The 24,747-nt window shown below is 40.8% G+C and overlaps 1 protein-coding gene across 12 annotated transcripts in view; it reads left to right on the forward strand.

Annotated features, from left to right (window-relative positions):
- Positions 1 to 24,747, forward strand: part of LOC310845006 (uncharacterized protein) — a 448,061-nt gene that overhangs the window by 108,211 nt on the left and 315,103 nt on the right. Inside the window, exon 5 of one of the 12 annotated variants that reach the window (XR_014564420.1) lies at positions 17,921 to 18,761. The exons of the other annotated variants lie outside the window; for them this stretch is intronic. The gene's annotated coding sequence lies outside the window, so the exon portion shown is untranslated. Of the gene's footprint in view, positions 1 to 17,920; positions 18,762 to 24,747 lie in introns of those variants that run through there. 12 annotated transcript variants of the gene reach the window in all.

Consider the following 24,747-nt stretch of genomic DNA (forward strand, 5'->3'; position numbering starts at 1 on the left):
TCTATAAATTTTTTTAAAAAGAATTTACCTTAGGCATGGCTTTTTTTGTAAGTGCTCATGAACTGACTCCTTAATGAAAACATCTGCTTACCTCTAGTTTCATAGTACTTCACCTGTTCTCCAAGAATTTTAAGGAATGATAGACAGTGGCTCTGGGATCACACTACAATTTCCTTTAGGACCCTACAAGACAATTCATCATGTCCTAAATACTTGATTTCAACCACAGTCTTTTGGAGCTCCCATACCACTTCTTCCTTCTTGAGCTGCAACTCTTTTCTTTCAATAGTTGATCCAGACAATTTTCATTGTGTGCAAAGGGCTGCAGAAAAGTAACAGTGGGTGTGTTTCAGTTTGGTGCCTAGTGTCATTAATGCTAATGTTATCACACAGGAGTAAAGTCAGAAGTTTAAAAAAAAGTTTGTGATTTATATTTCTCAATATTAGATGGCAGTAGAAAGAGTAATAGAAAGAAAGTACAGAAGTTTGGTCCAACTCAGGACTGCATGACTGCCATGATAACCATGGGGTTGTGAGCGGATCATATGGATGGCGAGCTTTGAACTGGCTTCATTTGGGTTCATTTAGCCAGTCTGCTCCCGGATGGATTCCTGAATTATCTGGGCACTTTATGGAGAGCATGGCTCACATTCCTGTTGAAGCCCTTGTCTCACTATGGAATGGTAAGATTGTGAGGGCTATTGTCACAATTGCTTCTAGATGCCCTCGACATCTACAGGGAGCCAAGAAGGTTGGTTTCAAAGCACATGTTGATGAGGAACTATGCCAGACAATGGCTGGAATGCAAGTTGAGTAAATCTGAGGGAGAATTTGACAAAACACAGGTGGTAGCACAACATCATGGCTAGTAAACTTATTTCTCCACCTCCATTGCATCCACAGTGAACTGGTAATGGGTGAAGGGGTTGGTGAGAAGCAGCCCTAGAGAAGAAACAGTCATTCATTTGGAAGCTCACTGTGAGAATTTCAAGAAGCAATTTCAAGCCAAAGTCATTGGTAACGAAATTGGTATCCACTTCAAAGTTGATGCCACAATTGATGCGGGTCCTGCAGAGGTGTTTATAGCATCAAGTAGTCAGGGATCCGTTTAGCTCCCTTGTCCATTGTGGCTTTTAAGATTTAGCAGGGAGGGATGGCCTGAGTGGGTACAGAGAGTAGCTAATGCCTCACATAGGGCGGGAATGATGCCTACCTCATTGGAGGAGGTGGTAGTATGTTCTTTCCTGAAGAAGAGAGTATATGTGAAGAATGTTCTTGTGCTCAGGTTTTGCTTGCAGGTTTCCTCCAGACATCTAGCTGACCACAATAAGAACAGGATGCTGGATGAGATGGGTCATTGGCCTGATCCAGCAGGCTCTTCTTGTGTTCTTTTGACCTGTCTGGACACTGAGATTTTAGATAACTACTTCCCAGTGCAAATATTCCTTTCTTGGGCAACTGCAGGCATGCCTGGATGAAGATATTAGACATTCAGATGTGGAAACCACTTCAATAGCCTTGGTCACCCTGGTTGATAATCTTTAATGAAAGAAAGACAGGAGAGTGCTATTCTGTTGCTCCTGCTCAACCCCACAGCAGCATTTGATAGCATTGTCCACTGTTTCATCCTGTCATGGCTCTGTAATGTAGTGACTAGGGACACCATGTTACTGTGGTCAACTACCGGTAGATGTCCTACCTACATTACCACTACCAGAGAATAGCATTGGAGGACTTCTACTCAGTCTCATTTATGCTATTGAAAGCTTGTCCACCATGCTATTTTTTATCTATATGAAACTGCTGGGAGGTGTCATCTGGGGATTTGGTATGTAGCATCATCAGTAGGCAGTATGGATAGAAAATTATTGGTCCAGGAATTATGGAGATGACCTGTTCTGGATGGGGTATCAGTCCCCCTTGAAGGAAAATATATGCAGCTTTGGCATACATGATCTGAAGCTGTTGTTGGAGTTCCAGGGCTGAGGAGTGTTTATGCCCAGTTGCAGCAGGTTTGCCAGCTGGGACCATTCCTGAACAGTGTTGGTACTAGTGTACAAGGTCTACAAGTACTTGAAGGATTGTGTCCCCCAATACCTTCTGGCCCAAGCTTTGAGGCAGGCCCTACTTCTGGTGCTATCATGAGGCAATGGCATTAGGCAGAGCTTTCTTGGTGGTAAAACAGATATGGAAGGCCCTCTTTTTGGTTCTCACCCACGTTGTATTCAACTTAAAATGTTGGTATAGTTGTACCTTAGGTTAAGTACTTAATTCATTCCAGAGGTCCGTTCTTAACCTGAAACTGTTCTTAACCTGAAGCACCACTTTAGCTAATGGGGCCTCCTACTGCTGCTGTGCCGCCGGAGCACGATTTCTGTTCTCATCCTGAAGCAAAGTTCTTAACCTGAAGCATTATTTCTGGGTTAGCGGAGTTTGTAGCCTGAAGTGTATGTAACCTGAAGCGTCTGTAACCCAAGGTACCACTGTAGTTAAAATACATTTTGGTAGTTAGGAACTCTTTATTGGGAATGGTTTGTTGCCCTTTGCATTGTCCTTTAAAGGTTGTTATTCTGCTTATGAATTTAACTATTGGTCTATGATATTTGTATTTTGTTTTAAGGTTGTTAGCTGTTCTTGGCTATGGCAGGAGGAAGGCTGGTGTATCAGAACAATAGATTACTACTGTTTGGGCTCATTCACACTTCAGTTTGTCCTATTATTTCTTTCATTTGTGCTGTTATTTCTAAGCATGGGTCTGAGGTTTCTATTTTGTCTTGCCACTTTCCCTGTTTACTGCTGAATCAGAACCAACTTCAGTCTATAGAAAATCCAATTGGTGTTTGTTCTGATTCAGCAGTAAACCATGGGTTTGCCTGGGGAAAGTGGTGGGACAAAAGAAAAGCCTCTTGGACCCATGTCTTGAAATCATGGGGCATACGGAAGTATCGATGAGTCGTGTTGCTGCTGCACATTTTTCTGTTCGGAGGGAATTTTCTTTTTGCTGTTTTATCTGTTGCCATTGTTTTTTGTTACAGTGATATTTTATTTCAATTTTTGCTTTTTAAGTTATCGTTATCTTTTGTAAGGAAATCTGGGACATAAATTAGTTAAATGAAAATAAATAATAGGAAAAGCTTCACCGGCTTAATTTCTGCATGTTAAGGTACTGTACAATTAAAACATAGGAGCCAGATTTTGAGGGGAAATGGTAGCTAATAACAGTTTACACAGCTCTTGATGCTTTTCCTCTCAAATGCAAATCACAAATAGTCAAAGTTCAAAGGAACACAGATAAAGACCAGTAACAATATCAAAATATGTTGATGGCTGTCCCTGTGCAAATGTGTCTATGGGCATTTATCTGCTTGTGATACAGGATTCTGGGCTTTCAGTTTTGCTTGGCTACATAGTCCCTCTTCAATGGTCAGCTGGCAACAGTGGGGTTAATTTACAAAGTGGGAGGGGGTCCCCATTGACAGTAAATCAGTAATAAATATGCAACAATTCAGTTTCATTTGCAGTCTCTAACATGCAAATGTGACTATCTTATATAATCCAATTATAAAAAGTCAGCGGTGCTCTCCCTTGCTGTTTCTAAGGTTTGAGTATCTAGTGGTATGTTTTTTTAAAAAACTTGCTTACCTTTTTAAAATCTATCTTTAGAAGCATTTTAAATCAGATTTTGTAGTTGTTTTAAACATTTTAATACAGAATATTTTCTCGTGTTACTTTTTCTTTAGAATGCAGCTTTATTCATATAATTCGATTTATTTTATTTAAATATATATAGACTGCAATTCCATATGAAATACTGCAGGGCAGTATACAACCTAAAAACACAGTGTTGTAATCCATATGTGTATAGGCAAGGAGTTAAATATATGAAGAAGAATATGCAAGTTTTATATAAAAAAATACATTTTAGGTGCTTTATTTTAATGTGTTCCACAAGGTTTTTGGGGTAGGTATATAATAAAAAATGTACCTTAAGGACAGCTTCATAAAAATAATAAGATAATGTGAATTAAGAATGTACTCAACTGACTTTACACTGAGCTAAATGGACACTGATTGTCAAAATACATATGAAAAGCATGCTGAAACAAATGGCTAATTAGAAAAAGAGGAGTATTTGTTTTCCTTCACAGCTTGGCGAAATAATGCTTAACACAAATGCCTAACTTATTTTGAAGGATCTGTTGTGTCAGTATTTGGCATGTCTCTATCTCAGGCAACAATTAAATATATGTGCAAATGTAAATGCAGGCTATCTGTCATTGTCCATTTCCTGGTAGTGAAGCTTACAGCTTGCCTCTCCCAACAAGATCATTTTGCCAGCATGGCATTCTGGCTGTAAAAATGCATATTTGATTACCTCATCAAAAACCACTAATCCTTATGATGCCTTCCTTCAGAGAAGGCCCATTGTTCATAATAGGTCAGTGGTTAGGCAGCTCTCAGCTCTGACTTTGGGCTATACATTCTGCTTACCTACTGGAGCAAAAGTGATAGGTCCTAATGGAATTGTGGATCAGAAGTTGAGTGACGCATCAGAAAGCTCAACAAGGCAGCTGGTGAAGGGGAAGAAATAGCCAACTACTGTCATCTCTTACAGCCAAGTGGACTCTAAATGCACGCTATTCCAGCATTGATGAAAACTGGTCACATTTTTCTTGAGACCCCACTTTTTATTATTACACAAAGGGACAGCTGTCCAAAGGGTCCACAATTCATGGATAACTTAGAGGTTACACCAAACAGGAAGTTAGACAAGAACCTTGTTGCATTTTTTAAAACAAGAACACAGCAGTAACATGCCATCAGTGGTTAGTGTGTTGGAATAGAACGTTGGAGACCAGGGTTCAAATCCCCACTCACCTATGAAGCTCACTGGGTGACCTTGGGCCACTCACTGCCTCTTAGCCAAATCTTCTACACAGTAGGGTTGTGGGGATTAATTGAGGAGCAGGAAAACCATGTACAGTCACACCTCATGTTGCATTCCGCTCTTCTTACGGACTTTCAGCTTATGAACGTGGCAAACTCAGAAGTGTTTACTTCCGGGTTCACCACCTGTGCATGCGCAGAAGAGGCACTCTAGTTGCGGTCTTTTCGGGGTGCAAACGACACCCCAAAACAGATTATGTCTGCAACTAGAGGTACCGCTGTATTCCACATAGAGCTCATTGGGAGGAAAGGTGGGGTATAAATGTGATAAGTAAGTAAGTAAGTAAGTAAGTAAGTAACATAATAAACCCAAGATTCTATCCAGATACAATTAAGTCAGTGATACCTAGTGACTAAACTACGTAATGATATTATCTATACATTTTCCATCTTTTGTTTAAAGAAGCCATTAAATAAATCAGTGCTGTTGAAATCTGTATGTATTCAGGTATTCAGTCACTCATCTCTAATCTTGAAGGCTTCCAAATAACTTGTCTAGAGCAATTGACAGTCTGAGTAGTAATATTGCTGTCAGTCTTACACGATGGCTCTAGCAGAGTCTCAGTAGATGAACTTGAGTTTTCAAACACCATTTGTGCATTCAGTGATTGTGCCTTCTAAGGAATAGGAAGATGGCATTTCTTTCTGTGAAGTATTCCACCCCTGAGTAAAATATGATCTGAGTGTTTCTTTTTTTTCTTTGGACAGTAAGTGGAGTCTGCTATGTCTTTTCTGCATCAAGTTTGAGATAAACTCTCTCGCCTGGAGTTAAACATGGTAGATCTTGCACTAAATTGTGGTGCTCATAACTTATTTTAATTTGGATTGTGATTCTTCTCTAAGAAGAGAAGAAGAGTTTGGATTTGATATCCCGCCTTGCACTCCCCTTAAGGAGTCTCAAAGTGGCTAACAATCTCCTTTCCCTTCCTCCCCCACAACAAACACTCTGTGAGGTGAGTGAGGCTGAGAGACTTCAGAGAAGTGTGACTAGCCCAAGGTCACCCAGCAGCTGCATGTGGAGGAGCGGGAAGGCAACCTGGTTCACCAGATTACAAGTCTACTGCTCTTAACCACTACACAACACTGGCTCTCTAGAGTTGGACTGGGGGTTCTGATTTCTCTTGCCAGTAGCAATTCTGCTGAGCTATATCCAGTAGCTATCAGTAATGTTGACCTGTAGTTTAGAAGATCTGTATGTGGGTCAATCTATCAGAAAATGTTATTTGCTATTGGTACTGCTCCCTCCGCCTCCCCATTTGCTTGTGGTTGGTCAGGGTTAGCGGTATCATGGCAAAAGCTGTAAAATGTCTGGAATGATGGGCATTCTACTGCCATAAATTAAGTTGCATTGCTGGACAGAAATTCATCTGGAATACCAAAACAAATGAAGATGTTCTTCAGTTAAGCTACATTGCTTCAGTGGGCAAGGTCAGGGAAAGGAATCATTTTCAGTATACATAGAACAGTTGTTCATGGCAACTAAATACTGTCAGCTTCAAATTTACACCCACCCACTGCTAACTTTTCCAATGCCTATTGCAGAAGTTGCAGGGCTCTCCCCACAGATACTTGAACCCAAGAATTGGAATGGACTCAGGGCATCATGCAGACTGCCCCCCCCAAAAAAACCTCTCACAACAATATGAGTTCTTAATTTGAAATACTTTTACATTGTGCTTCCCCCCGAAAACATTTGCCTCTTTTAAGATATTAATATTACGTATACATTTGCACAGTTCTTAAATATCATAACATATACAACTAAAATATTGAGGAAAATGATATTGCAGACAAGTTGAGCAACTATCTGCACCTATCTTCAGGTCCTTGTGGTATCCACTGAAGAAAGAATTACCAAGCATATAGAACAAGTCTGCTGAAGAAGAATTAATTTGTTCATAAATGACAAGGACTTAGAGGTGAGCAGTGACATTGTCAAGTATGCTGATGATCCCAAATTATTCAGAGTAGTTAAAACAAACAGAGAATACAAGGAGCTCCAAAAAATTCTCTCCAGTTGGTGTGGATGGGAATTAAAATGGCACACTTAGAACACTGTGTACAGTTTGGGTCAATGCACCTCAAAAAGGTTGTTATAGAGTTGAAAAAGGTACAGAAAAGGTCAGCCAGAATGATCAAGGGGCTGGAGCCACTCAACTATGAGGACTATGGGGTTTTTAGTATAGAAAAAAGGTGAGTGGGGACATAATGGAGGTGTATAAAATTATACATGGTGTGGAGAAAATGGAGAGAGAGAGAAAGTTTTCTCCCTCTCCTAATACTAGAACCTGGCATTATTGAATGAAGCTAAATAGTGAGAGTTTTAGACAGACAAAATGAAGTATTTCTTCACACAGCATATAGGAATACACTACCACAGAATGCAGAGATGGTTTTAAAAGTGGAATAGACAATTGCATAAAGCATAAGGCTGTCAATGGCTACTGGTGATCATGATGGCTATATTGCCTCCAGGAGCAGTATGCCTTTAAAAACCAGTTGCTGGTAATTGCAAATGGGAGCGGTCTCTTACACATGTTCTTTGTGGGCTTCTCATAAGCATCTGGTTGACCATCTTGAGAACAGGATACTGAACTAGATATATTCAGGAATCTATATTCTTATGTTCTTAATGCATTTATGTCAAAGTTATATCTGATAGTTCTGAATGACAATTCTAGCTATTTCAGGTTAATAAGTACAGTAATCACTTGTGTGAGAACCTGACACCACCAAATTATGGAGTTCACACTTAATCTTCAGTCTCTTTGGTCCAAGTCCAACATTCTATCCCATAGACAGCACTTCTCACAGCTAAAGACAGTACATTTTTAATCATGATGTTAGTAAGTTGGCAACCCTAATAAGCAAAAGTACTAGGGCTAATTCATATATCTGAAAACCTAGTAACTTAATGTTGTTTAGAGACATTTATGCTTATGACATAGTCATATATGATGCTTTTAAATAAATGTATCAAACCCATTTATTCTATTCTATCCCTTTATCCCTCTAAGAGACGTGAGTGGCACTGTGGTCCAAACCACTGAGCCTAGGGCTTGCCGATCAGAAGGTTGGCGGTTCGAATCCCCGCGACGGGGTGAGCTCCCGTTGCTTGGTCCCAGCTCCTGCCAACCTAGCAGTTTGAAAGCACGTCAAAGTGCAAGTAGATAAATAGGTGGGAAGGTAAACGGCTTAGTCATGCTGACCACATGACCTGGAAGCTGTATGCCGGCTCCCTCGATCAGTAAAGCGAGATGAGTGCCACAACCCCAGAGTCATTTGCAAATGGACTTAACTGTCAGGGCCCTTTACCTTTACCTTTATCCCTTTAAAAGTTAAGTAAAGTTGTGTTTGTAACCCAATTGGACTGAAAACTTAAGTTGTGAGCTTTGCAGAACACAATGTATCTACTTGGGTAAGAAATAGTTCAAGCCTTAGCAACTGCATGGCAACCAGGATGGAACAGTTACATTTGTGTGTTTGTTTGTATGTGAATGGATTCTTCTTACAGGAAGGCTAAGAAGCAGGTGTGGCCTAGTTGACGAACAATGTCAGCAACACAGACTTTTCTACTTCACTATACAGAAACTTTGGGACTATGCAAAGGGAGAATATTCCTATGACTGCGAAGAGAATAGTACAGAGATCAACTTGGATTTTGGCATTGCTGGTCCTGTAAGCCAATGGCATTCTAGATCCTGTGAGATAGGACAGTGCTTTTCCATCCCATGTTCTGTCTCCAAGCAGTTCTGTCTCAGTGCTAATTCAGAGAAGGCACTTTGAGCAGAGAAGCCAAGGTGGAGAAGCAATTCAGAGAAAGCAATTTGGGGCAGAGAAGGCCTAGTGGACTGGAGAAGACAAAGAAGACCAATTGGGGAAAGGATTACAATTCACAACAAGGATGACAATTCAGAGAAACAGCAAAATTTCACAATTTCCTAATTTTGCTTGTTACAGGATCTCTAACCCAGGTCCTTGGTATGTGCCTCTGTGAGTAACCTCCATCCCCCATGTCTGTGAATTAAGGTTTAGAAAGGGGTAGGGCAAGGGAAAGTTATTGTCCTAGTTTAGGAAAAATGCTATGAAATGAGGCGCTGTAACTTTGAATCAGTTCTGTGTTAGTGTCTACCCTTTGGAACTCCCTCTCTCTGAACTAAGTCAGGCACTGACTGCGATTAGCTTTCTGCACCTGCTTAAAACCTGCCTGTTTACCCAGGCCTTTGCTGGCTATTAATTCTCAGCTTGGAATAAAATATATTGCTGGGTATGGTGGGTGGAGTTATACAGTGGTTTAATGTTTAATTGAAATACATTTTATTATATTTGTATTTTGTGAACTCTGGTTTCAGATGAAGAGCAATTTAGTAAGAAGGCATGTGGAGGCCTACAAGTGCTATAAGACCACACATAATTGCACTGTTGTTTTTTGCCACCATGAAGGAAACTATATCAGGAATCAGTCAACTTGAATGACTGTGGTCAAATATACTTCACCAGTGTGAACAAATGCAATAACAGGAATGCCTTCTGTTGGCTACAAACTAGATGGCTGTAATGTGCTATAAAGACAGGTTGGAAACTTCAGCTGGTCCAGAACGTGCTTCCCAGAGTCCAGTTGTGGGTAGGGTGAGCAGCATCTCAATTATGTCAGTTGTCCTGTATGTTACCATAAAGCAGCAATGCTGCAGCAAGCAAAGGCTCTAGCAGCTCAGTCAGCTGCTTGTGGCTGCAAAGCCAAACAGGATGTTTGTGACTGTTGCCATGGGAACAAAGGGGCAGTCCATTCTCCTTATTGAGCACCGGATGTGAGCTCAGTGTGAGTCATATGACCTGTACAGGATGTACATGGGTGGAGTGAGATTCTCTCTGTTGTTCAAAGAGTGCAGACATCTTTATCCGTATGGCTGCGAAAGACAGAAATAAAGACATGTAAATACGTTTCTGTCTGAGTCTGATTCCCCTCCCTGGGGAGCAGGGAGGAGGAGAAGCAGTGGTGTGTTTTTCTCACAGTCTGAGAAAAATCGCCGGAACGGATCTCGTCTGTTTTCCTGCCGGGAGTCGCAGGAGGGAGGTCAGAAAGGAATTCAGCCGGTGCCTGGAAGACTGGCACACCCCTCTGACCGAGGCAGAATTCCAACAGTATACTGGTGCGTTTTGGGACTCAAATTAAAGTGCTACTTTTGACCTTTAAAGCCCTAAACAGTTTGGGTCTAAGCTGTTTATTGAACTGCCTGCACCCATGCCATTGTGTCAACACTTTAAGGTCTGCTTTCGAAGATCTCCTTGTGTGTCTATCCCTTGGTCAGTTCCGTAGGTGGTCTCATTGGAGAAGTCATTTTTTGAGGTGACCTCATGGCTATGTATTATTATTATTATTATTATTATTATTATTATTATTAGAATTTCTATACCGCCCTATACCTGGAATTTCCATTCACTAGACCTGCATCAGCTTTCTGCATTGCAGGATTTCTGGATGCCCCTCAAGACTTACTGTATTTGTTTTTCAGATAACCTTCTAGGCACAACTGTTTTAGATCTGTGATGGTCTGCTTTTCCTCAATTCCATTGTTGTTGTTGTTGTTATTATTTATGTGTAGCACTGTTGAGTGGTAGTTTAAAGTTTAAAAAGTTTGAATTCTTTTTATCTTTTTTTTTAATGTAAGCTGCTTTCGATGGGCCCTGAAGAGTGGCCTTAAAATATTTTAAATTAAAAAGAAATAAATCACATTTATGTCCCATTACACAATATCAATTTGCACACATGAACAATATGTTTCCTAGTTCATTTGGGGTTATGAAAGTTTTGTGTTAATATTAGGTTAGTGATGAATGCAAAATAATTGTTTCAGAGACTATATTCTGCATTGTTTATAATTTTCCTGTGAACTACTTTTATGTATATTCATTTTAAATGATACTATAAGAGTTTTATATGTGAACATGCACACCCATTATTTTGTGTTTATTGTGCATGTACATAATTTAAAATTTATCATCTAATTCTTGTGGGACTTTGTCACCAATGAGAACATTCTTTTGATGCAAAGAATGACTGCTTAACTGGTCCAGAGGTGGACGGAGGTTGTTGTCCAGGGCAGCAGCCCCTCACACACTTGGAGGGTGAAATGACTGTTGGAATGCCTCCCTGGCCAGCCACTGCCTTAAAGTTTGAAATTGCCCTATCAGGGGCCAGCTGGGGTAAGTGGACGTCTTTGTCCAGAAGACAATCATGGGGCAGATGGGCCGTAGAGTTTCCCTCAGCAGCCTAAAGAGGGCCACCTTAGTAGACCCACATCTTGAATGACCTCAGGCATGATCCTGCTTAAGCATCAGCCCTCCATCTGGAGTCTGATAATGGATTTATACCCAGTACCTGAGCCAAAGCCTACCTATATATGTAATCAATAAAATTTGTGGCCTATTTTAAATCCTGTAACATTGTCCCGTCAGGTTTGTTTACACTTGTTGATGCTTGGGTTTCGCCCTCTGGGAGGGGGGCACTGTGGGTGGGCCCGTTATAGATATGTATATATTTATAAGCAAACATTATAAAAATTAAAACTCATTTGTTTCAATATCAGAGTAGATGTGAGGGTGGATCCATATCGGAAAATCTTATAGCCATTTTCATTATGCATGGTTTGGTAAATAATATCAGTTTAACTGCTCAGCTATACATAGGTTACCTAGTAGGGGCTCACTCCTGTCTATGGCTCTTTTTTCTGAGAAGAATACTGGGAAATGTCTTACAGCAGTGCCCCTGTTGTAGAGAAATTTAGGGTAACTAGCTGGATAAAAAGCAGAGCTGTACGACATTTGTGCCATCTGTCGTTGTCAATGCTTATGGTGCCATTAAAATTGTTAAATGAAAAACAAACCTGAAAAGCTTTCTTTTTATTGCCCCTAGATGTTTTCATCACTGAGTTGTATGTGTAAGGTTGCTTTAAAACAGATTTGTTTCCCCATAAAACTCGTTTCTGTGATGCTCACAATGCTAGTCTAGGTTAATTCATGGGATTTTTTTATTTTCAAAAAACCCTTCCCCTCATTGAACATAGGGTTGGCTTTATACTAAAATCTCTTCTGTGGGCAGCAGGCATTGAAGTCCTTAGACATTTATTCAACAAACCAGCAAATACTTCAAAAAACACTTAAAGTAAGTAGTACTAGAAGGTTTAATGGATTTAGTATAATTGAATATAAGTAGCAATGGACTGGGTTTTTTCAAGATTTTTCAATGTTTCATGTCTCTAATGGGATAAATGACACTTTTTATTTTACCATTACTCTGTATCAAGTCTCGTATGCCTAATGTTAAATAATTCCTCAAATCTTGATTTACTTGACTGAAAAATGACCCTGAGCATAAATTCGAAGCAGTAGAATGCTAAAATTCCTTGATGTTTCCCATTCTTTTGTTAAAACAAGACCATGGTGTCTTAAATCAGCCCAATAATTTGGGATGGTAGATACTGAAACAACTAATTTTTCTTCTCTCCTGTAATCTGAATAGACTTCAAAATGCCCACAAAGCACAAAAGTGTGCTGGTTCATATAATTTGTTAGCAAGGATAAAAAAGGAAGAAGAAAGGAAATGATTTCCTAAGCGTGTGAATCAGCCCAGCTTTAACAGATATTTTTCTGTCATGTGCAGCCTGAAGGCTTATGCCTATCGGAGCTTTATTTGACAATTACCACTTGCCAGCATAATTAAATGATAATTTATAAATACTGAGAGAGCATTATGTGGAAGAGCAAATAGGTGCTTATCAGGGCATTGAATAAACTCAATCTGCCTCACTGACAATTTTCATCTCTTATCAGGGTTGTTAACTGCACACTCTCTCTCCCACTCTCTCTCACATTCTTTTTTGTTTGATAACTCTTAGGTCGATTGTATCTACCTGTCTCTGTGCTACTTTCTTTCCTCCTTATATTTCCGGCACAACATAAATATATTTCAGCTATTTATGCAGCTTTTACAATCAATATATTTCTTCTTTAAAAAACAACAACAGTTTATGCAATACAGGAAAATGAATGCAATTTTATGTTTATGAAATAAATCTGCAGGTTTTAGAACGAAAGGCTACTGTTGCTGAAATACATAAGAAATATTTTAGCTAGTTGCACTTGCCCTTTATTACAGTTCTTTGAGTTCCTTGAGTCTTCAACCTTAATATGTGTGTCTAGGAGAGAGAGTAAAAGAGAGACTGATATTTCCGAATAAGAAGAATGTGTTCAAATTTGCAGATAAATTGGTGAATGCTCATTTTCTCTCTCAACAGAGAAAATGCTTCATTCTCGTAGAGGGAAATGACACTGTGTAGTCATAACATTGAAAAGACGTTGTTTGCATGTTGGATGTAAAAATTGCCAGGAAAATAATTCTGGAGGGCTTGTATCTTTTGTCCCGTCAATATTTCTTCTCTAGCTCCTTAAGTTATTATAAACAGCGGTTTCTGCAAACGAAAGCAGGCTACTATGCAATAGGTAAAAACACAGATTGATGCCAGGCAATTTAGATTAAACCTATAGAGGGGGGAGAGGGAGGAGAGTGTGTGAGGAATCCTGTATTTGAATAGAAACAAAACAGCTGAATGGTTAAAAGCGGGGAGGGGGGGAATGAAATTCCATGCCTTTAGAAAAAGCATGTAACAGAAAAGGAAAGGGGGGGGGGTAAGGAAAGCAAGACACATTAATAGGCCACAGAGACAGAATTTTTGTTCTATTGTGGAATTAACTAATGGTAGGAACTTCTGATTAGGGTTATAGTGGTTTGAGTGAGCAGAACACCGCCAGCTTAACTGGAAAAATAAAGGGCTTCTGTGTTTAAAGTTGTCAATTCCACAAATCATTCACCATTTATTAGTTATAAATAGTAATTATTTGCTTCGCCCACCCCTTTGCCCCGACCTGGAAATGATCTTTCACATTCAAATATTTAAATATACACTCCTCTAGCCATTCACAAAAACAACATCCTAATGTTAGAACAGGTTTTTGAAGAAGGAAATAATTTGAAAGTGGTGGATTAGTTTCCACCTTTTGAAACACAGTGCTTTCTGTAATCTTCAAACATTATTTAGGATAATGGAAGCCATCATCCTGGTTCTCAAATGTTAGCACTTCCATTAGAATTTCCTGCTACCTCTTATTTTTTATATTAAAATACAAGGCTTAAAAGGTATTATCTTACTAAGGGAGGGCAATTGTACAGATGATTTGATTGAATAAAGGGAAGAGCTGTACAGGCCTTTTAAGATCAAGGATGTATTGATGGAAAGCTATCATTAGAGACAATTAATGTTCTCCAAGGGAAGAAATTGATTATGGACAGAGATGGACCCTAAGGAGGAGATATGTCTTAATGCTTCAGGGCCTTAAGGATTAGACTCTATTCACAGCATCTGCATTTTTAACCCTTTTAAAGGACTTGGAGTCTTACAAAAACTACCTAGTGCTGAGGAACGAAAAGTGCATGTATATGTTAATCTGTTAGCTAGTTTAAATGGTAGTTTCTTTAAGTTGCTAACATTATACTAAGCAGCATTAAAATGCCCAGTTTCATACTGGTAGCTGAATATGATGGTTTGTATAGCATAGGATTATTATACTTTTCTTCTGGTTTCCGTTTGGATGTGATCTTCCAACACCTAGCGCCTTGGGAGATATGGTTTGTGATTAAGAGATTTCTCCACCCACCATCGTTTGCACCCTGAGGCTGGCTTGAGGTAGAAGGCTTACGTTCGAAGAGGTTAAGCTAATTTGAGTGCGGGGAACAGTTCCCATCTCAAAAATATTGGATAGGGGAAGGGGGAATACAGAGCCCAACAATGTCTTTCTTTACCTTTAGTACTCTGGACTAAGCTTGAGTGAGTGAGTGAATTAATGAATAAAATTTATACTTTTACTTGATACCTGGTGAGATTTACATAAAATCACATTTAAATCCATAATCTCAAACCTATTTTAAAGAAAAGGGAAACAATAGGGAAATGTAAAAGGTATTCCAAAAGGAACTGGATAGAAGCTACTTGCGATTTTACCTTTGTATTGGGAGAATTAAGCGAAGTTTACTTTTAAAATATTTATTTATTTAGGATGCAGTTCACTATGCTCTTGCATAGATTCCTTTAATTTCAGTGGGAATTGTGCCAAGGAAACTTTCCAGTGGATTGAGCCCATGATTTTGAATGCCGTAAATAAAAAAATTATGAAATTGTCCAGTAGCACCTTTGTTGTTGTTGTTGTTTAGTCGTTTAGTCGTGTCCGACTCTTCATGACCCCATGGACCAGAGCACGCCAGGCACTTCTGTCTTCCCAGTAGCACCTTAGAGACCAACTAAGTTTGTTCTGGCTATAAGCTTTCGTGTGCATGCACATTTCTTCAGATACACTGAAACAGAAGTCACCAGACCCTTATATATAGTGGGAGGGTGGGGTGGGGTTTTTCTAAGAAGGGTAGTACGAGATGGGTGATTGACTCAATGGGTATGGTAAACCTGTTGATGACTGTTAACGACTGCAATTAGTCCTGCAGGAAAAAGCAAGGGATAGTATGCAGATGACCCAAAAATAGCTTTAGCATATGTATTGAGATAAGAATCCAATGTTTTTATTCAGACCAGGCCTCTCCATAGTTTTCAGTTTAGTAATAAATTGTAATTCAGCAACTTCTCTTTAAAGTCTATTTCTGAAATTCTTTTGTAATAAGACAGCTGCTTTGAGATCCTGTATTGAATATCCTGGGAGATTGAAGTGTTCTCCTACTGCCTTCCCTGTCGTGATCCCTCATGCCAGATTTATGTCCATTTATCCTCTGGCATGGGACACGGGTGTCAGGGACGCGGGTGGCGCTGTAGGTAAAAGCCTCAGCGCCTAGGGCTTGCCGATCGAAAGGTCGGCGGTTCGAATACCCGCGGCGGGGTGCGCTCCCGTTGCTCGGTCCCAGCACCTGCTAACCTAGCAGTTCGAAAGCACCCTCGGGTGCAAGTAGATAAATAGGGACCGCTTTCTAGCGGGAAGGTAAATGGCGTTTCCGTGTGCAGCTCTGGCGCGCCAGAGCAGCGATGTCACGCTCGCCACGTGACCCGGAAGTGTCTTCGGACAGCGCTGGCCCCTGGCCTCTTGAGTGAGATGGGCGCACAACCCCAGAGTCTGGCAAGACTGGCCCGTACGGGCAGGGGTACCTTTACCTTTACCTTTATGGGACACGGGTGGTGCTGTGGTCTAAACCACAGAGCCTAGGGCTTGCCAATCAGAAGGTCATGGTTTGAATCCCTGCGATGGGGTGAGCTCCCGTGGCTCGGTCCCTGCTCCTGCTAACCTAGCAGTTCGAGAACATATCAAAATACAAGTAGATAAATAGGTACTGCTCTGGCGGGAAGGTAAACGGCGTTTCTGTGCGCTGCTCTGGTTCACCAGAAGCAGGGCTTAGTCATGCTGGCCACATGACCCGGAAGCTCTACGCCGGCTTCCTCGGCCAATAAAGTGAGATGAGTGCCACAACCTGGACCTAACGGTCACGGGTCCCTTTACCTTTATCCTTTGGCTTAGCAAATTAAAGATATTCATAATAATAATGATAACAATAATAATAATCATTTATTTATACCCCACCCATCTGGCTGGGCTTCCCCAGCCACTCTGGGCGGCTTTCTAAAAAATATTAAAATACTGTAATACATCAAACATTAAAAGCTTCCCTAAACAGGGCTGCCTTCAGATGTCTTCTAAAAGTCTGGTAGTTGTTCTCTTTGACATCTGGCGGGAGGGCGTTCCACAGGGAGGGTGCCACTACTGAGAAGGCCCTCTGCCTGGTTCCCTGTAACTTGGCTTCTCACAGTGAGGGAACTGCCAGAAGGCCCTTGGTGCTGAACCTCTGTGTCCGGGTAGAACGATGGGGGTGGAGACTCTCCTAATCATTAAATAATAGCAATGCCTTCAAAATTATCCTTAGAGACCAGGTCAATTCATGTCAGATCTGTTAAGGACAGAAAGTTCATTAACACTGAATGATAAGGTAAAGGGACCCCTGACCATTAGGACCAGTAGTGACCGACTCTGGGGTTGCGGTGCTCATCTCGCTTTACTGGCCAAGGGAGCCGGCGTACAGCTTCCGGGTCATGTGGCCAGCATGACTAAGCCCTGCTTCTGGTGAACCAGAGCAGCGCACGGAAACGCCGTTTACCTTTCTGCCGGAGTGGTACCTATTTATCTACTTTCACTGCGTGCTTTCAAACTGCTAGGTTGGCAGGATCAGGGACCAAGCAAAGGGAGAGCACCCCGTTTTGGGGATTCAAACCGCCGACCTTCTGATTGGCAAGCCTTAGGCTCTGTGGTTTAACCCACAGCACCACCCGTGTCCCGCAACACTGAATGATACTTACTGAAATTCTTTGGAATTTGAAATTGGAATTGACAAATAGAAAGTATGGAAGTAACAGTATTAGCAAAGCAAATCTGCTACTGCTCTGGGACCTGCATAATCACATGATGTTAGGCATGTAGCTCCAGGCTGCATCCAGTTCCTGGGGCAACATATGTGGTTCCTGTCATTAGATCTTGAACTGTGAGTGCAGTCTCAACTGGATTGCTGGTGGTGTTAGCATGAGCACTGTTGATCAGCTGTAAAGAGAACTGACCGTATTTTTTGCTCTATAAGACGCACCAGACCACAAGACTCACCTAGTTTTTGGAGGAGGAAAACAAGAAAAAAAATATTTTGAATCTCAGAAGCCAGAACAGCAAGAGGGATCGCTGCGCAGTGAAAGCAGCGATCCCTCTTGCTGTTCTGGCTTCTGGGATAGCTGCGCAGCCTGCATTCACTCCATAAGACGCACACACATTTCCCCTTACTTTTTAGGAGGGAAAAAGTGAGTCTTATAGAGCAAAAAATACGGTAATTCAGTCTATTTCCCCACCAAACAAACCCCAAACCCCTGTGATTTTTTTGTTTGTAGAGATGATGATACAGATCCTTTTGAAGTACCTGTAGCCAAGGCATGCAGATACACAGACAGACACTCACACAGAGAGAGCGCGCAAGACTGGGATCAACTTTTTACAAGACAGTAGAGTTAGATTATGCTGACAATTTACATATGACCTTTCCTCTTCATCTTTGTTCTGAAAACAAATTTCATTTTTCAAAATCTGGAAGTGAAATGCACACTGTGAAAATGAGAATACATATAATTATCTTGAAATAAAAGCTTCTTTTTTACTTTTAACATGCTTACCTAGCAATCCTGTGCACACTAATTTAAAAATAAGCCCAAGTGGACACAGTTAGAATGACCTTTGAGTATAGGTGCCCAGGGTTGCAATGTAAATTTATTTTGGAATGAAATACTGTAAGTACGACATTTAACTTTTTTGTTGGTATGAATTAATTTTAATTCCAAGAACCACTTTAATGCAAACCAAATTTAATGCAAAATAAGTTATGATGGGTTGTATCTGACACTGCTGTTCAGTTCACATAACAGACTTGCACGTCGAAACTTTCTCTTCCCCTTTGAGGGTGCAGCTCTCATGCACCCTCAAAATCTGCTCCAGAGGATTGTTGGACTCTCTGGAGCAGATTTGGGGGGAGCAAGGCGGAGGGAGTTCCACTGTGTGAGTGGAACTCTGCTTCTGCAGCAATGGATAAAGCCCATTATATATATTCTCTTAGCGATTTTTTAATTTACCCTGTAGGCTTGTTATGTTTAGGGAAGCTTTTAATGTTTGGCACACTATTGTATTTTAATATTTTGTTGGAAGCAGCCCGGAGTGGCTGGGGAAACCCAGCCAGATGGGTGGGGTATAAATAAATAAATAATGCTTTATTTAACCAAACGTTGTTTAAGAAGACAGAAAAATATCCATATTAAAAAACATAAAAACAGTTAAGAGTTTAAAAATAGTGTTTGCTGCCTATCAACTTGTGTTTACTCCTTGCTTTTCAATATTGTACTGTAAAGAAATGAAAGGTTTGTGTGATATATATATTCTGATGAATATTGCCTTAATATCTATCTGTATATAGAAAACCAGAAACTGTTTGGTCATCATTACTGTAAACTCAATTTGTTTATGCACTGAATAAATTAGTATAGTCTATATAATAATATCTGTAGGAAGCACGCCTTTGGAGAGAACATGTCTATCATGCATAGCAAGGATAAGAAGATTAGAAGAAGAGATGAAAACAAACAGAAAGAGACTACTTATAAAAAAAAGAGGGGAGGAAGCACTGGGGAAGGACTGAAATCAAAGAAAGCTAATCGATTTTCTTTTTTGCACACTTTGTTTTCATTTCATTATAATAACCAGACAGGGAGGAAGGTAACGAGAGAGGATATCAGTGGGCAGCAAGCAGCTTCACCTGCATTTCTTTTCCTTTTCCTTTTCCTTTTAGCAGTGAGCGTTCTTTAATTGCTAGGTTAAAAACAGCAACACCGTGTACACATACATGCACACACACATTTAAGACTGGTAACATATGTTGCTGTCAGCATGTATTTAGCACCTGCAGAAATGAACATGAAAAAATGTGACAGCACATAGGTAGAGCCCCCCACTATGCCAACTGTGAGCACTGTCAACAAATTTTACTTTGTTAATTTTTTCTTATTAAAAGGAAGGAGGGGGGAAATCCTGGAATCCAAGAAAAGAACTGAGTAGTGCAGGTGTTTCAGGCGTCACAACAACATAATCTAGTGGCACAGAAGGGAAAGTTCCCTGTGGCTTGAGATTTTAAGTAATTTTGTCGCGCAATCCAGCAAATCCATGTGTGGGAAATACACAAGAGAAGTATTTGTGCAAGAGAACAGGATTTTCTCACTGTATTTTATTTATGTCTGGTTTTCTATACCAGCCTTTTGTCATTACTGTCACTCAAATATTTCACTGACAGATTATTTTTATGCTACTGGTAGATAAAAAATAGTTATATGCTTGACATGGAGGAACTGGAGGAAATAAAGGGGCTTAGAGGTATAGGTGGAGGATATCTAGGTCTCATCCACACTTTTGCTTGACCCATATTTTGATCAAATTGTTTACTGATTAATTTGCTCATGTCCAAGAGCCTCACTCCTTGTTCCACAGCTGTACCTTGCGAAAATCCAATCTTGTTTGCTGAATCAGATCTTATCAGATGCGTGGAAAATCCAAAGAGAGGTTTTGTTTAACCCAGCTTCAATTCAGTGGGTAAGATCGAATTTTCACAAGGCACAGCCATGGAACAAGAAAAGTTCTGAAACCTGGGTGAGTTAACTGGTGCACAATATGATACAAATAAGGGTCAAGCAAAAATGTGGATGAGCCCGTAGAGGTATATAGGATGCAAGAAAAGGAATGGTACAGTATGATTTAAAGGGGGCAATATTATACTGGTCCTCAAGGACTGTTTCTCTTACCAGTTTGTCTCCAAACACCATCTGAAGATCTGCTGTTGACCTTGAGTCAGTATATCTGAAGGAACACTCATCCCCCCTACCTTTCTTTCCCAATGATTCACACATTATTTGTGTGTGAGAGTGTGATTGGGATTTATGATCTCTGTTTCATCACTTTGAGCAGTGTTTCCCAACTGGGACCCATATTACCCCCTGGGGGCCCCAGGATATTCCAGGGGGGCCACAGCATGAGGCTAGAGGGCCACACAGGGACATGAGAAGTGAATAATTTTTATTTTATTTTTATTCTGGTTAGTTGGCTATCTGCTTGGCCAATCACAAGTGGGTAAGGGATCAGTTCTATTCACTTGGTGGTTAACCTATGGGATTGCTGTTAGCGTGGCTTATAAAATACTTTGCATGCTAAAAAAATGCTGTAGAATTAATAACACTAAAATTTATTCGCTAACAGGTATACTTAATGAACATTATCATTTTGAACCAATGAAACACTTGCTTTTCATTTTAATGTTTTTCTTCTTTTCCAATCTTGGTATTAAAACTTATGCACAGTGGCAAGCACTATGCTTGGGAAATGGAGTGTGCAGAACTGCAGTGCATGGATTACCAAGGCACCATGTGATAGTGGGTTATGTTACCCGCAGGGGCTATTTGAAAATGTTCCACTTTATGGATTAGTCAGCCACAGTCACTGTGCAACTTGACCCAGTTGCTCCCATACAGATGGTGGGCTCTTCAGTTCTTATTATATAAGTCTGCAATTGTTTGATACTGTTAAAACTACACCTGCAAGCAATTCTGTTTCTGACATGTATGACACTGTAGACAACCAGGCAGTGGATCTTCAGGCAGGAATAAATGCCTGTCCAGAGTAGAGGATGTATGAAGAAAGTGTAATCAGGCTAGGCATATTTTAATATAGAGATGAAAAATGGGCAGAATAGTTGTTTTGAGATATCTAAGAGCTAACTATTGATTATAAGAAACAAAGAACTGTCACGGCCTGTGTCTCTACTTCCTCTGCTTGTAAAGTCTTAACACAAATAATACAAGATGAGACAGGCTGTATGTCTCAGTTGCCAAAAACTTCATCAGTTCAAGTGGGAAGATGCTGAACACTGAGCAGCGCCAACTCCATATATCTCAGTGTCCTTGAAGGAAAGGTAAGAAGTAATGGACTCAACTTGGATGAAAACAGACTTAGGCTGGATGCCAACGAAACACATTCTGAATGTTAAGGCTGGCTTTGTACTATCACTGCTAGTCTAATTTATTACTGCTTCTTTTCCATTGTTGTTTTGGGATAACTTTGTGTTGTATTGTTCATTGTCTACTCTGCGAATCCCATAGGCAAGCCCATGAAGAGCTTGTCTGAGGCCTGGGGTTGGAGTCTTGTTAGAATAAAGTTATAAACTCAGACAAGAAAGCAGCCAGTCACTTGTGGGGCCCCTGGATGGCTTAGCCCTCGTGAGGCCTGGGGCAAGTGTACTCAGCTGCCACTCACTTCTGCACAGGTCTGCCCACAAGAATATACGAGGTTGGTTCCCCAACTTTCCACTTTAAATTGCAAGCTGTGGTGATTTCCCAGTTCTAGATTTGACGGTTTTTCAAGCAGGAACCTCAGCCTGTCATTTCTTGTCTGCTCAAGAACTGTGAGAATTGTAAGAGAGCATTTGACATGAGAGGGGATGGATGGTGGAATTTCTTGCATATATTTTGAGAAATGTACCACACTCACACTTTTGGAACACTTAAATCAGCTTGGGGGAGAAAGCTAGGTGCCCAAGGCTACCAGGAGTTGAACCCTGATACCTTCACATTCAAGTACACCTTCCTATCCACTTCAACAGTCTCTTCTTTGAGAGCCAGTGTGGTGTAGTGGTTAAGAGCGGTAGTCTCGTAATCTGGGGAACTGCGTTTGCATCTCCGCTCCTCCACATGCAGCTGCTGGGTGACCTTGGGCCAGTCACACTTCTCTGAAGTCTCTCAGCCCCACTCACCTCACAGAGTGTTTGTTGTGGGGGAGGAAGGGAAAGGAGAACATTAGCCACTTTGAGACTCCTTAAAGGGAGTGAAAGGTGGGATATCAAATCCAAACTACTACTACTACTACTACAACTCTTCTTCTTCTTCTTCTTCTTCTTCTTCTTCTTCTTCTTCTTCTTCTTCTTCTTTGGCTTCTGTCTCTTATTTCTCCAACCCTCTGCCACAGCCGTCTTACTTTCCACTGCTTTTCTTTTCACACACTCCATTACATAAGTATCATTTCCTGTAAAGAGGAAATGTAGTTTGTCAGAATCAAATGAATACTTTCTACAGACACTGCAGGAGTTAAATGGGACCACGCCACACAGAAGCAACTGCCATCCCACTCTAGTAAAAGATGAGTTGGACCAAAGTCTGATGCAGATTAGTATTGTACTGCATTAGGCTAGAGCAGATGTAGGAAACCTGCAGGCCTTTAAATGATGCTGGTTTAGAGCTCTCATCACATCTGACCATTGAGCTTGCTGGCTGGAGCTGATGGGAGTGACAGTTCAGCAACATCTGGAGGGCCATGCACCTGTGCCAGAGAGATTGTTGTTTTGTAGGGCAGTAATAGAGGCTTTAAGAGAGGGTTAGGCAAATTCATAAAGGATAAGCCTATCAATGGCTGCCAGTCGTGATGGCTATACTCTTGCCTTAAAAGCTGGAGGTAGTAATGCTTCTGAATACCACTTGCTGAAAACCACAGGAGGGGAGAGTGCTCTTGTGTTCAAGTCTTCCTTACACATTTTCCACAGGCATCTGATTGGCTACTTGAGGACAGGATGCTGGACAAGATGGGCCATTGATCTGTTCCAGCAGAATCATCTTATGTCCTTATCTTCCTGTCTATACCAGCACTAGTTCAACTTTCTGAGTTAGTGAGATGACAAACCCCCACAAATCATACTTGTAATAGTGTCATGCCTGATACTTTGAACTTATTTGCTAGCATAGTGGTTCATAGGATCGGCATGTAAGAGTGACAACAGAGATGAAATATGCGTAGCCATATCTGCGGACTTAAGCACCTTGTATTAAAGGAGCCACAGTGAGCTGCTTAAAATGAAAGGTCCGAGTGAAGAACAAGGATTAAACTCTATTTCCATCTATTTTGAATGACTGTGGATTATAGAGATCCTAATATCTCAATATTTATGGTTCTGTTTCAGAAGCATCAGTCAGCCAGAAAAAGGTCCTAGAAACAGCATATGTTACACCTCTGAGATGGCAAGGTTAGCAAGCACTTCACTAGCGTCCCAGAGGGGCTATCATTGTAACAAGGATCTGTTTGCAGTAATCACAGGCACTGTTGACAGAGTCTTCTCACCCATCTGCTCAAGGGGACTAGTGTTAACTCTATCAAATCCTAATATTTTAAGAATGCTGATCTCAGGGCCCAAGAGGCCTGGTGACAGGAGTTCTTGCCAAGGCCTGTGCTAGCATCCCTTTATCTTATTACCGACTACTCTAATGCTCCGTAGGCAAAATGCTAAATATGTGTGCAATAAGATAAACTGATTTATGAAATGAAAGAGTGAGGCACTATAATGTTCCTACTGCCTGTCACTAGCTGAAGTCCTTTTTGGACCTTAAGAAAAATTGGTTTTATAGCCTTCAGTGCCATATTCTTGACTGTATTTATATCTGTATCTATGAATCCCCCACATGCAACAACAAAAACTAACAGCCTAAACTTAAAGACTTACATATATATTTGAAATACATTTTCAAGAAAGTGGATTTTAACTGAAGCCTAGCATATTTTCCTAAGGATGCTGAGAGGAGATGAAGCCATTGATTATTTGTGCTGTGTGCCATTATAATGAGCAAGTGACTTATCAGAGCTGATGCAAACATCTTAGCAACAGGGGTACTCAAGGGTATGCAGTGCCGGTACATTTTTTTCTAGAAGAAAAACACTGAGTGTATGACAAATATGTGGGTGGCAATGTGCTACCACTGTCTCCGTGAGATCAAATATGGAAGACGCTTCCCATCCTACTTGCACCATGGCACAAAGGTGTGTGAAATTTTTCACCCTTCCTCCTTGCCTTGCCCTCATTCCAGACACTTTAAGTACATGAGTCACATAAGGTAAAGGGGCCCCTGACCATTAGGTCCAGCCGTGACCGACTCTGGGGTTGCGGCGCTCATCTCGCTTTATTGGCCGAGGGAGCTGGAGTTTGTCCGCAGACAGCTTCCGGGTCATGTGGCCAGTGGCCAGCATGACTAAGCCGCTTCTGGCAAACCAGAGCAGCGCACAGAAACACCGTTTATCTTCCCGCTGGAGCAGTACCTATTTATCTACTTGCACTTTGTGCTTTCAAGCTGCTAGGTTGGCAGGAGCAGGGACCGA

The sequence above is a fragment of the Podarcis gaigeae genome (genome assembly GCF_964106915.1).
Source record: "Podarcis gaigeae genome assembly, chromosome: 5".
NCBI classification, from domain to species: domain Eukaryota; kingdom Metazoa; phylum Chordata; class Lepidosauria; order Squamata; family Lacertidae; genus Podarcis; species Podarcis gaigeae.